Source organism: Carlito syrichta, unplaced genomic scaffold (assembly GCF_000164805.1).
Source record: "Carlito syrichta isolate Samal-C Ts95f unplaced genomic scaffold, Tarsius_syrichta-2.0.1 Scaffold314685, whole genome shotgun sequence".
NCBI lineage: Eukaryota > Metazoa > Chordata > Mammalia > Primates > Tarsiidae > Carlito > Carlito syrichta.
In genome coordinates this window covers 478,901-488,210 of record NW_007258781.1, presented here as the reverse complement: position 1 = coordinate 488,210, position 9,310 = coordinate 478,901, and positions in this window count along the sequence as shown.

Sequence of the window (9,310 nt, the reverse complement as noted above, 5' to 3'; positions counted from 1 at the left end):
TCCCGGCCACCGCAGCCTCGACCTGCTGGGCTCTGGTGATCCTTCCGCCTCAGCCTTCCAAGTAGCCGGAATTACAGGCATGAGCTACCACACCCGGCTGTTTTTTGATTTATTGTAGAGATGAGGTCTTGCTGCCCAGGCGGGTCTCGAGCCCGTGGGCTTAGGCAATCCACTCACCTCAGTCTCCCAAAGGCGCGGGATTACAGGCTGAGCCACCAAGCCCGGCTGGTCTCTGGTCCATTTAGAGTTAATTTTTGTATATGGGGATAGATAGAGGTCTTGTTTGAATCTTCTGCATGTGATCAGCCAGTTTTCTAGCACCATTTACTGAATAGGCTCTCCTCTCCCCAGTGATAGGTGGTGGAGGCTTTGTTGAAGATGAGTTGGTTGAGAAATTGAGGTTTATTTTCTGGAATTTCAATTCTATTCCAGTGGTCTATCTGCCTGTTCCTGTACAAATACCAAGCTGTTTTGTTTATTGTAGCTTTATAGTAAAGTTTGAAGTCTGGTAATGTGATAACTCCTGCTTTGCTTTTTTTTTTTTTTTTTTTACTGATGATTGTTCTGGCTATTCTTGGTCGTTTTTGTTTCCATATGAATTCCTGTATTGTTTTTTCTAGCTCTGAGAAGAATGTTGCTGGTAATTTGATGGGTATTGCATTAAATCTGTAGATTGCCTTAGGTAAGATGGACATCTTCAGAATATTGATTCTTCCAATCCATGAGCATGGTTTATTTTTCCACTTGTTTGTGCCATCTTTGACTTCTTTGAGAAGTGTTTTGTAGTTTTCATTGTAAAGGTCTTTCACATCCCTGGTTAGGAAGATGCCAAGGTATTTAATTTTTGTGTGTGGCTATTGTGAATGGGCTTGTGCTTTTTATTTGGATTTCTGTTAGTTTATTATTGGTGTAAAGGGATGTTATTGTCTTTTGCACATTTATTTTATATCCTGAGACTTTGCCAAAGTCCTTTATCAGTGCAAGGAGGCTTTTGACAGATTCTCTTGGGTTTTCAAGGTACACAATCATGTCATTTGCAAAGAGTGATAACTTGATTTCCTCTTTTCCTATTTGGAAACCCCAATCACCTTCTCTTTTCTGATTGCTCTAGCCAGGACTTCCAATATTATATTGAACAGAAGGGGAAAGAGTGGGCATCCTTGTCTTGATCTAGTTTTCAGGGGAAATGGTTCAAATTTTTGTCTGTTTAGGAGTATGCTAGTTGTGGGTTTCTCGTAGATGACTTTTACTATTTTGAAGTATGTTCCATGTATGCCTAGGTGTTTGAGGGTTTTTATCAACAAGAGGTGCTGGATTTTATCAAAAGCTTGTTCTCCATCTAATGATATAATCATGTGGTTTTTGTTCTGATGTCTGTTGATGTATATAATTACATTTATTGTCTTGAAGACTACTTAGTCATAATGGATGATTTTGGAGATGTGCTGTTGAATCCGGTTTGCTAGGATCTTGTTGAGAATTTTGGCATCTATGTTCATCAAAGATATTGGCCTGTAGTTCTCTTTCTTTGCTGGGTCTTTACCTGGCTTGGGTATCAATGTGATTCTAGCTTCATAAAATGACTTGGGGAGGGTTCCATCTTTCTCAATCATCTGGAATACTTTCAGTAAGATTGGTATCAGATCCTCCTTAAATGTCTTAAAGAATTCTACTGGAAAGCCACCTGGTCCAGGACTTTTTTTGGTAGGTAGTTTACTTATTGCATAGTCAATTTCCTTGATTGCTATTGGTCTATTTAGGGTCTCAATTTCTTCGTTTTTCAACCTCAGCAGGTTGTGTGATGTCAGAAAGTCTTCCATTTCTTTAAGGTTTTCAAGTTTGTTTCCATACAAGTGTACATAGTAGTCTCTAATGATCTTTTGTATTTCTTCAGGGTCAGATGTGACTTCATCTTCTGTGTTTCTGATTGTATTTATCTGGGCTTTTTCTCTTTTTTTCTTGATCAGTCTAGCTAGGGGGCAATCGATCTTGTTTATCCTTTCAAAGAACCAGCGTTTGTTTCATTGATTTTTTGTATTATCTTTTTTGTCTTCTATGTCCTGGACTTGGGCTTTTATTTTGGTAATCTGGATTCTTCTGGTGAAATTAGGGTTTGGTGGTCTTGCTTTTCCAGCTTCCTAAGGTGAATTGTTTTAGGCTGTTAATTTGTGATCCTTCCATTTTCTTCATGTGCATTTGTAGAGATATAAATTCCCCTCTTACGATAACTTTCATGGCATCCAAGAGATTTTGGTAAGATGTTTCTTCATTTTCATTTGTTTCCAGGTATCTTTTAATCTCTGTTTTGATTTCATCATTGACCCAGGAGTTGTTTAGCATCATGCTATTTAGTGTCCATGTCTTTGTGGGTTTTGGGGGAAACTTGTTGGTGTTGATGTTTATTTTTATTCCACTGTGGTCCGAGAAGGTGCATGACAAAATTTTGTTCTTTTGAAATTTGTTTAAGTTTGATTTATGGCCAAGTATGTGGTCGATCTTAGAGTATGTTCCATGCAGTGATGAGTAGAATGTATATTCTGTGGTCATTGGGTGGAGTGTTCTGTAGGTATCAATTAAGTTCATCTGGTCAAGAGTCACATTGAGGTTCCAGATCTCCCTGCTGATTTTTTGTCCTGATGATCTGTTTAGGGTTGTGCGTGGGGTATTAACGTCCCCAGCTATGATAGTGTTAGAGTCAATATATTCTTTTAGTTTTCCTAGAAGCTGCTTTATGATAGTTGGCACTCCTATGTTGGGTGCATATATGTTTAAGATCGATATTTCTTGTTGATGGAGTGAGCCTTTTATCATTATGTAGTGGCCTTCTGTATCTTTTTAAATTTTTGATAGTTTAAATGGTATTTTGTCTGAAATTAGGATTGCAACTCCTCCTTTCTTTTGTGTTCCGTTCTCTTACTTTGAGTCTGTGAGTGTCCTTTCTAGTGAGATGGGTCTCTTGATGGCAATATATTGTTGTCTGGTGATAGTTTATTCATTTTGCCATTCTATGTTTTTTCAGTGGTGCATTTAGTCCATTCACATTCAGGCTAATTATTGAAATGTGAGAGTTGATCCCTATCATAAGGTTCTTATTAAGTTGTTGTTGTTCCTCTTTGTTGTCTTTCTTTTGGTTTTGGAGTTGGTTCATGTGTATTTTACTCTTTTTCCTGTACTCTTGTGAAGAATGTTGTTCTTTTTCCTTTCCTTCTGTGTTTAGTACTTTCTTAAGTGTTTCTTTTAGAGGTGGTCTGGTAGCAGCATAAGTTCTTAGGGATTGGATGTCTGGGAAAGATTTTAATTCTCCCTCACTGATGAAACTTAGCTTGACTGGGTAGGTGATTCTTGGTTGAAATTGTTTATCTTTGAGAACTTTGAAGATAGGGCTCCAAGCTCTCCTAGTCTGCAGGGTTTCTGTAGATATATCTGCTGCTATTTTAATTGGTCTTCCATGGTAGGTAGTCTGACCTTTTTCCCTTGCTGCCTTTAGGATTTTTTCTTTTATATCTTCTTTGTTTAGGTGAATTATTATGTGTCTGGGAGTGGGTCTTCTCATTTGTTGTCTTGCAGGGGTTCTATGAATCTCTTGTGTTTGAATTTTCACATCACTGATGAGATGAGGGAAGTTTTCTTCAATAATCTCATGAAATGTTTGTTCCAGGGTGCCCTCTGTCTCTCTTTCTTTTTCAGAAAGTCCAATTACTCTTAGATTTGGTCTCTTGAAGTAATCGCTCATCTCTTGAAGGTTTTGTTCTGTCTTTTCAAGCTTCTTTTCTATGTTTTTGACAGTTTTGGTTAGTGCTATATTTTGGTCCTCGAGTTCTGAGATTCTTCTGCTTGGCTAATTCTGCTTTTCATGTTTATCAGTTTGTTATTTATTTCATTCACAGTATTCTTTACTACTGTTATCTCAGTTATCAACTCCTCTCTAGTTTCTTCTTGTCTCTCCTCAATTCTTTTTAATCTCTCCATTCATGTCTTGATATCTAGGTTTGTAGTTTGAGAGCAGTCATTCTGGGAGCTCTTCATTGTTTGCATTCCGAAGTCAGTTTTCTCAGTGTCTGACCTCCCAGGGGTCTGGGAGAGACCCATGTTCTTCTTTTGGTTTTTCTTCATTTGTATAGATTTTTCTCTCTCCCCTTCTTTAATTCTGTTTTTTGTGGAATGTGGGATTGCTTTTACTTCTTTTGTTCAATCTCTTATTCTTGCTTCTTAGAGTCCTCTGGCTTTGTTCACTTTTAAGGCTGGACTGTGGGTTGGGGGCTGTACTTTTTGCAGCAGGGTTTAGGTTTGTTCCCTGGAACAAAAGGAAGTACAAAAGAGGAAAATAATGGAAGAGGGGGGTCAGGAGGAAGTTAGAGAGAAAGAAGAGTGAAAGGGAAAACAGACATGCATACCAACTAATGAGTGAAAAAGAGAAATTGCCAGAAAGAATGAGAAACAGACACACAGTCAAAATTCCCTAAAGCATACCAGTAATCACATAAAGACAATCCAAGGAAATCATGCCTTTTAATGCATTTTTCCCCAACACAAACAGGTTGTCTAAATCAAAAAGCAAACAAAAGTGAGCAAAACAAACAGTCAAAACAATAAAATCCAAAATCAAAATAAGAAGCCAGAATAACTCTGGAATCTTTCCTGAGTTTCTAAAGTCTCTTCAGCTTTGATCTCCAGCATCTCCCCTTTGCTTTCATTGCAGGCAGATAGATTTATTCCAAACTGGGGTTGGTTCCCTTGGCTTGCTGTCTGAGAGGTCTATGAAAGGCCTGAGTTGCCTGTATCTGATTCAGCATGGGGGGGTCTTTTGTCTCCTGTTTAGTGAAGTTACCTTAGAAACCAAGGTGGAGGCTGCTTGTAGATGGGCAGGCCAATGCAAATCTCTGCCTGGAAAATGGCCGAGGTGGGCAGCTCCTCTTTCAAGGATCCTTTCTCTCCACTCATCCTTTTTCTCCACTCACATGGGTCCATGGGCGATCCACTATGATGGGCTGTGGTGGAGTGTCTCCAGCATCAGGTGCACAGCTGGGCTTTGGATCTGGTGTGCTGCCAGTGGCCTGGGTTGGAGGAGGGAGCTGGGAGTTCCCTCTTCTGTAGCTGAGAGCTGAGAGCGACTGATCAGCACCTCCTTAAGATATACTGTTCCCTTACACAACTATGGGGTCCCATGCTGGTTGGCTCAGCCAGAGCGCAGACCGGAGCTCCAAAGGGTTGGTGGTGAGTGATGACAGCAGCTCTGGGCCCTGCACAGGGCTCTTCAGCCAATAATAGAGCTGGTATCTCTGAGGGGCAGTTTCCTAGAGCCTTCCTGGGTGACAACAGATTGAAATAGGGCTGAATGGGGACCCAGAACTCAGGGCGGGGAACTGGAACTCTGAAGAGTGAGCATCAGGTTGCTGGGCTAGGCACCCAGTCAGAGAGAGAGCTGTCAGCAGCTGAGTGCTGGGTGGATCAGTGTAGCCAGTAAGGGAACCCAGATCTCCATAAGGTGTATCCAAGGGCCTCCGGGTGAGACATTGTAGCCAGGGAGTAGCCGGGATCTCCACACAGCCAGGGCCCAGGGACGCCTATAGTAGAGCAGTAGCAGCCAAGAGGCCTCAATAGCTGGCTGTGCGTGGGTCTGAGGATCTTCAGGCCTCTGACCGGTGCGGATGGTGGTGGGCAGGGGGGTTGGGGAAGGAGGGTAAGAATCTTTTTGGGAACTCACTTTCAGAGAATCTCAGGGTCTATGCTGTTGCCATCTTACCGGAACTCTCGATTACTTTTGTCCCACATATTTTTAATCCAGTCCTGCTTTGATGGGCAGCATGGTGGGTTCCATGTTTTTGCTGTTGTGAATAGAGCTGCAACAAACATGCATGTGCAAGTATCTTTTTTGTAGAATGATTTGAGTTCCTCTGGGTATATTCTCAATAGGGGAATTTCTGATTTTTAAGGAAGGTCAATTTATAGTTCTTTCAGAATTTGCCACACTGTCTTCCAAAGAAGTTGAGTCAGTTTGCATTCCCATCAGCAGTGTAGAAGAAGTATTCCTTTTTTTTCACATCCTTACCAGCATCTATTGTTGTTTGTTTTATTAATGATAGTCATTCTTATTGGAGTTGGGTGGTATCTCAATGTGATTTTGATTTGCATTTCTCTGATGATGAGTGAGGATGAGCACTTTTTTGTGTGTCTGTTGGTTGCCCATATATCTTCTTCTGAGAAGTGTCTATTCATGTCTTTTGCCCACTTTTTAAAGGGGCTGTTTGTTTTTTTTCCTTTCGGCATAGTTGCATTCTTTGTAGATCCAAGATGTTAGGCCTTTGTAAGATATACAGTTGGCAAATATTTTTTCCCATTCTGTGGGCTGTCTACCTACTCTTTTGATGGTTACTTTTGCTTTGTGGCAAGTTTGTTAATTTGATGAGATCCCACTTGTCTATCTTATTTCTTAAGGTATTGGCCTTTAGGGTTCTGAATAGGTATAGAAATGAAATACCTTGGCATCTTCCTAACCAGATTAGTGGAAGACTTTTATAATGAGAACTACAAAACACTGTTCAAAGAAATCCAAGAAGACACAAACAAATAGAAAAATATTCCATGCTCATGGATAGGAATCAGCCCTGTTAAAATGTCCATCCTACCAAAGACAATCTACAGATTCAATGCAATACCCATTAATGTACTAACATCATTCTTCTCAGACCTGGAAGTGACAATACAAAAATTCATATGGAAACATAAACAACCACGAATAGCCAAAAGAATCCTTAGCAAAAGAAACAAAGCAGGAGGTATCACGCTTCCAGACTTCAAATTTACTATAAGGCTACAGTAATCAAAACAGCCTGGATTTTATCAAGAGCTTTTTCTGCATCTAATGAGATAATCATGTGGTTCTTTTTTTTAGGTTCTGGATCTCCTTGCTGATTTTTTGCCTTAATGATCTATCTAGGGCTGTCAGTGGGCGTATTCATGTCCCCTGCTATAATAGTGTTAGAATCAATATCTTTTTTCAGTTTACTTAGTAGTTGCTTTATAGATACTGGTGCTTCTGTGTTGGGTGCATATATCTTTAGGATGAATATTTCTGGTTGATGGTTTGAAACTTTTATCATTATGCAGTGTTCTTTTGCATCTTTTAAAATTTTTGATAGCTTATAGGCCATTTTGTCTGACCCCTGCCTTCCTTTGTGATCCATTTGCCTGGAAACTCATTTTATATCCTTTAACTTTGATTCTGTGCACTTCCCTTGTGGTGAGATGAGTCTCCTGGATGCAGCAAATCATTGGGTCATGGTTTCTTATTCAGCTTGCCATTCTGTGTCTTTTTAGTTGTGCATTTAATCTATTTACGTTCAGGTTGATTATTGAAATCCCTGTCATGATGTTCTTCTGAAGTTTTTTCTTTGCTTGTTTTCTTTTGGCTTTGGGTTGATGTATGTGTGTGTATTTTAAGTTTCTTGTTGTGCTCTATTCTCTTTTGATTCTGTGCTCTGCTGTTCTCTTGGGAAGCGTGTGGTCATTATTTTTTTTTCTTTCTTCTGTGCTTAATACATTTTTAAGTGTCTCTGTAGAGCTGATCTGGAAGCTGCATTATCTCTTAGGGATTGGATGTCTGGGAAGGATTTTAATTCTCCATCACTAATGAAACTGAGCTTGGCTGGGAAGGAAATTCTTGGTTGAAATGGTTTATCTTTTAAGACTTTGAATTTTGGACTCCAGTCCCTATTTCATGTAGTGTTTCTGACAATAGATCTGCTGCTATTCTGATTTGGTTTCCTTGGTATGTAGTCTGATCTTTCTCTCTTGCTACCTTTAGGATTTTTTCTTTTATGCTTACTTTGTGTATGCAAATTACGAAGTGTCTAGAGATTGGTCTTCTCGTTGGTGTCTTGTAGGGGTTCTCTGTATCTCTTTTGTTTGATTGGTCACATCTCTGGTGAGATAGGGAAAACTTTTTTGGATTACCTCCTGGAATACTGTCTTAAAGGTGTTCTCCATTTCCCTATCTTCTTCTGGGATATCAATCAAGTGTAGGTTCAGCCTCTTGATATAATCACACATCTCTTCTAAACTTTGTTCTTTCTTTCTGAGTTTTTTTTCTATGTTTTCTACAGATTGGGTTGATTCCATGCTCTGGTCTTCAACTTCTGAGATTCTTTCTTCAGCTAGATTAATTCTGCTTTCCATGCTTGTCATCTTGTTATTTATTTCTTGGATACAATTTTTATTGCTAAAATCTCTGTTGCAAGTTCTTTTAATGTTGCATCTTGTCTTTCTTGTATCTTATTTACTTTTTCCATACATTCCCTAGTCCTTGTCATATTCTGGGCCAGTCATTGGTGACTTCCATTGCTTGTGATCATGGTCTGATTTTTCAGGAGTTTTCTCTGTTACCCTTGAAATTTCCTGTGGTCCTCCTTTGGTTTTTCCTCATTTGTGACAGATATCTTGTTTTTCTCTTTAGTTCTGTTATTCATTGTCAATGGGAGAGGCTTTCTCTTCTGGTGTTTGCTTAGTCCTCTGTTCTCTGATCTTGGCTCTGGATTTGTTCTATTTTGAAACAGAACTGTGAGTGGAACACTTTTCTATCTCTTGCAGTTTTGAGAGTCAGATAAAGTGAAGGATGACGAGCTATAATTCAGAAAATACTTGCAAATTACAGTGTTCACTGACTGTGGTATATGTTCCCTGAGATTCACTCCTCACCACCAATTTGTGATGATGCATTGGGTATATGTTTGTACCCCTTGAGTCAAAGATACAGTGACAGCAATGAGGAGCCAGAGAAAAATAGTATGAAATAATATGGACAAGAAATAAATAGAAAAAGAAAAAATACACAGAATAATGAAAGCAGAAACCAAAGCAAAAACCAACTGAACACATGCACACATTCATATACACACATCCCAAAACAAACTGGAATATCAACAAAGTGAAGCAAAAGAAACAACAACAAGAAACTAGGAAAAGTAAACACATACATACATGCCTAACACGAGATAAATTGAGCAGAAAGAGAGAAAGACAGGAAAAACAAAAACAAGAAAAGGAATTCAGATTGAACCCTCACACACATATTGACACACCTTAAACTAAAAAAATAAAATAAAAAAGAGAAGAGCAAAAAAGCAAAAACAAGCCAACAACAACAAAAATGAAAGATGAACACTTGATATTCACATACACACATAAACTGAAAACAAAAGACAAAGAAACAAAAGAATGAAAAAGACAAGAAAAAAAGGTGGGAATGTGGATCAAACCCTCACATACACATTCATGTAAGAAGGAAAAATAGAAAAAATAGCTGAACTAGCAA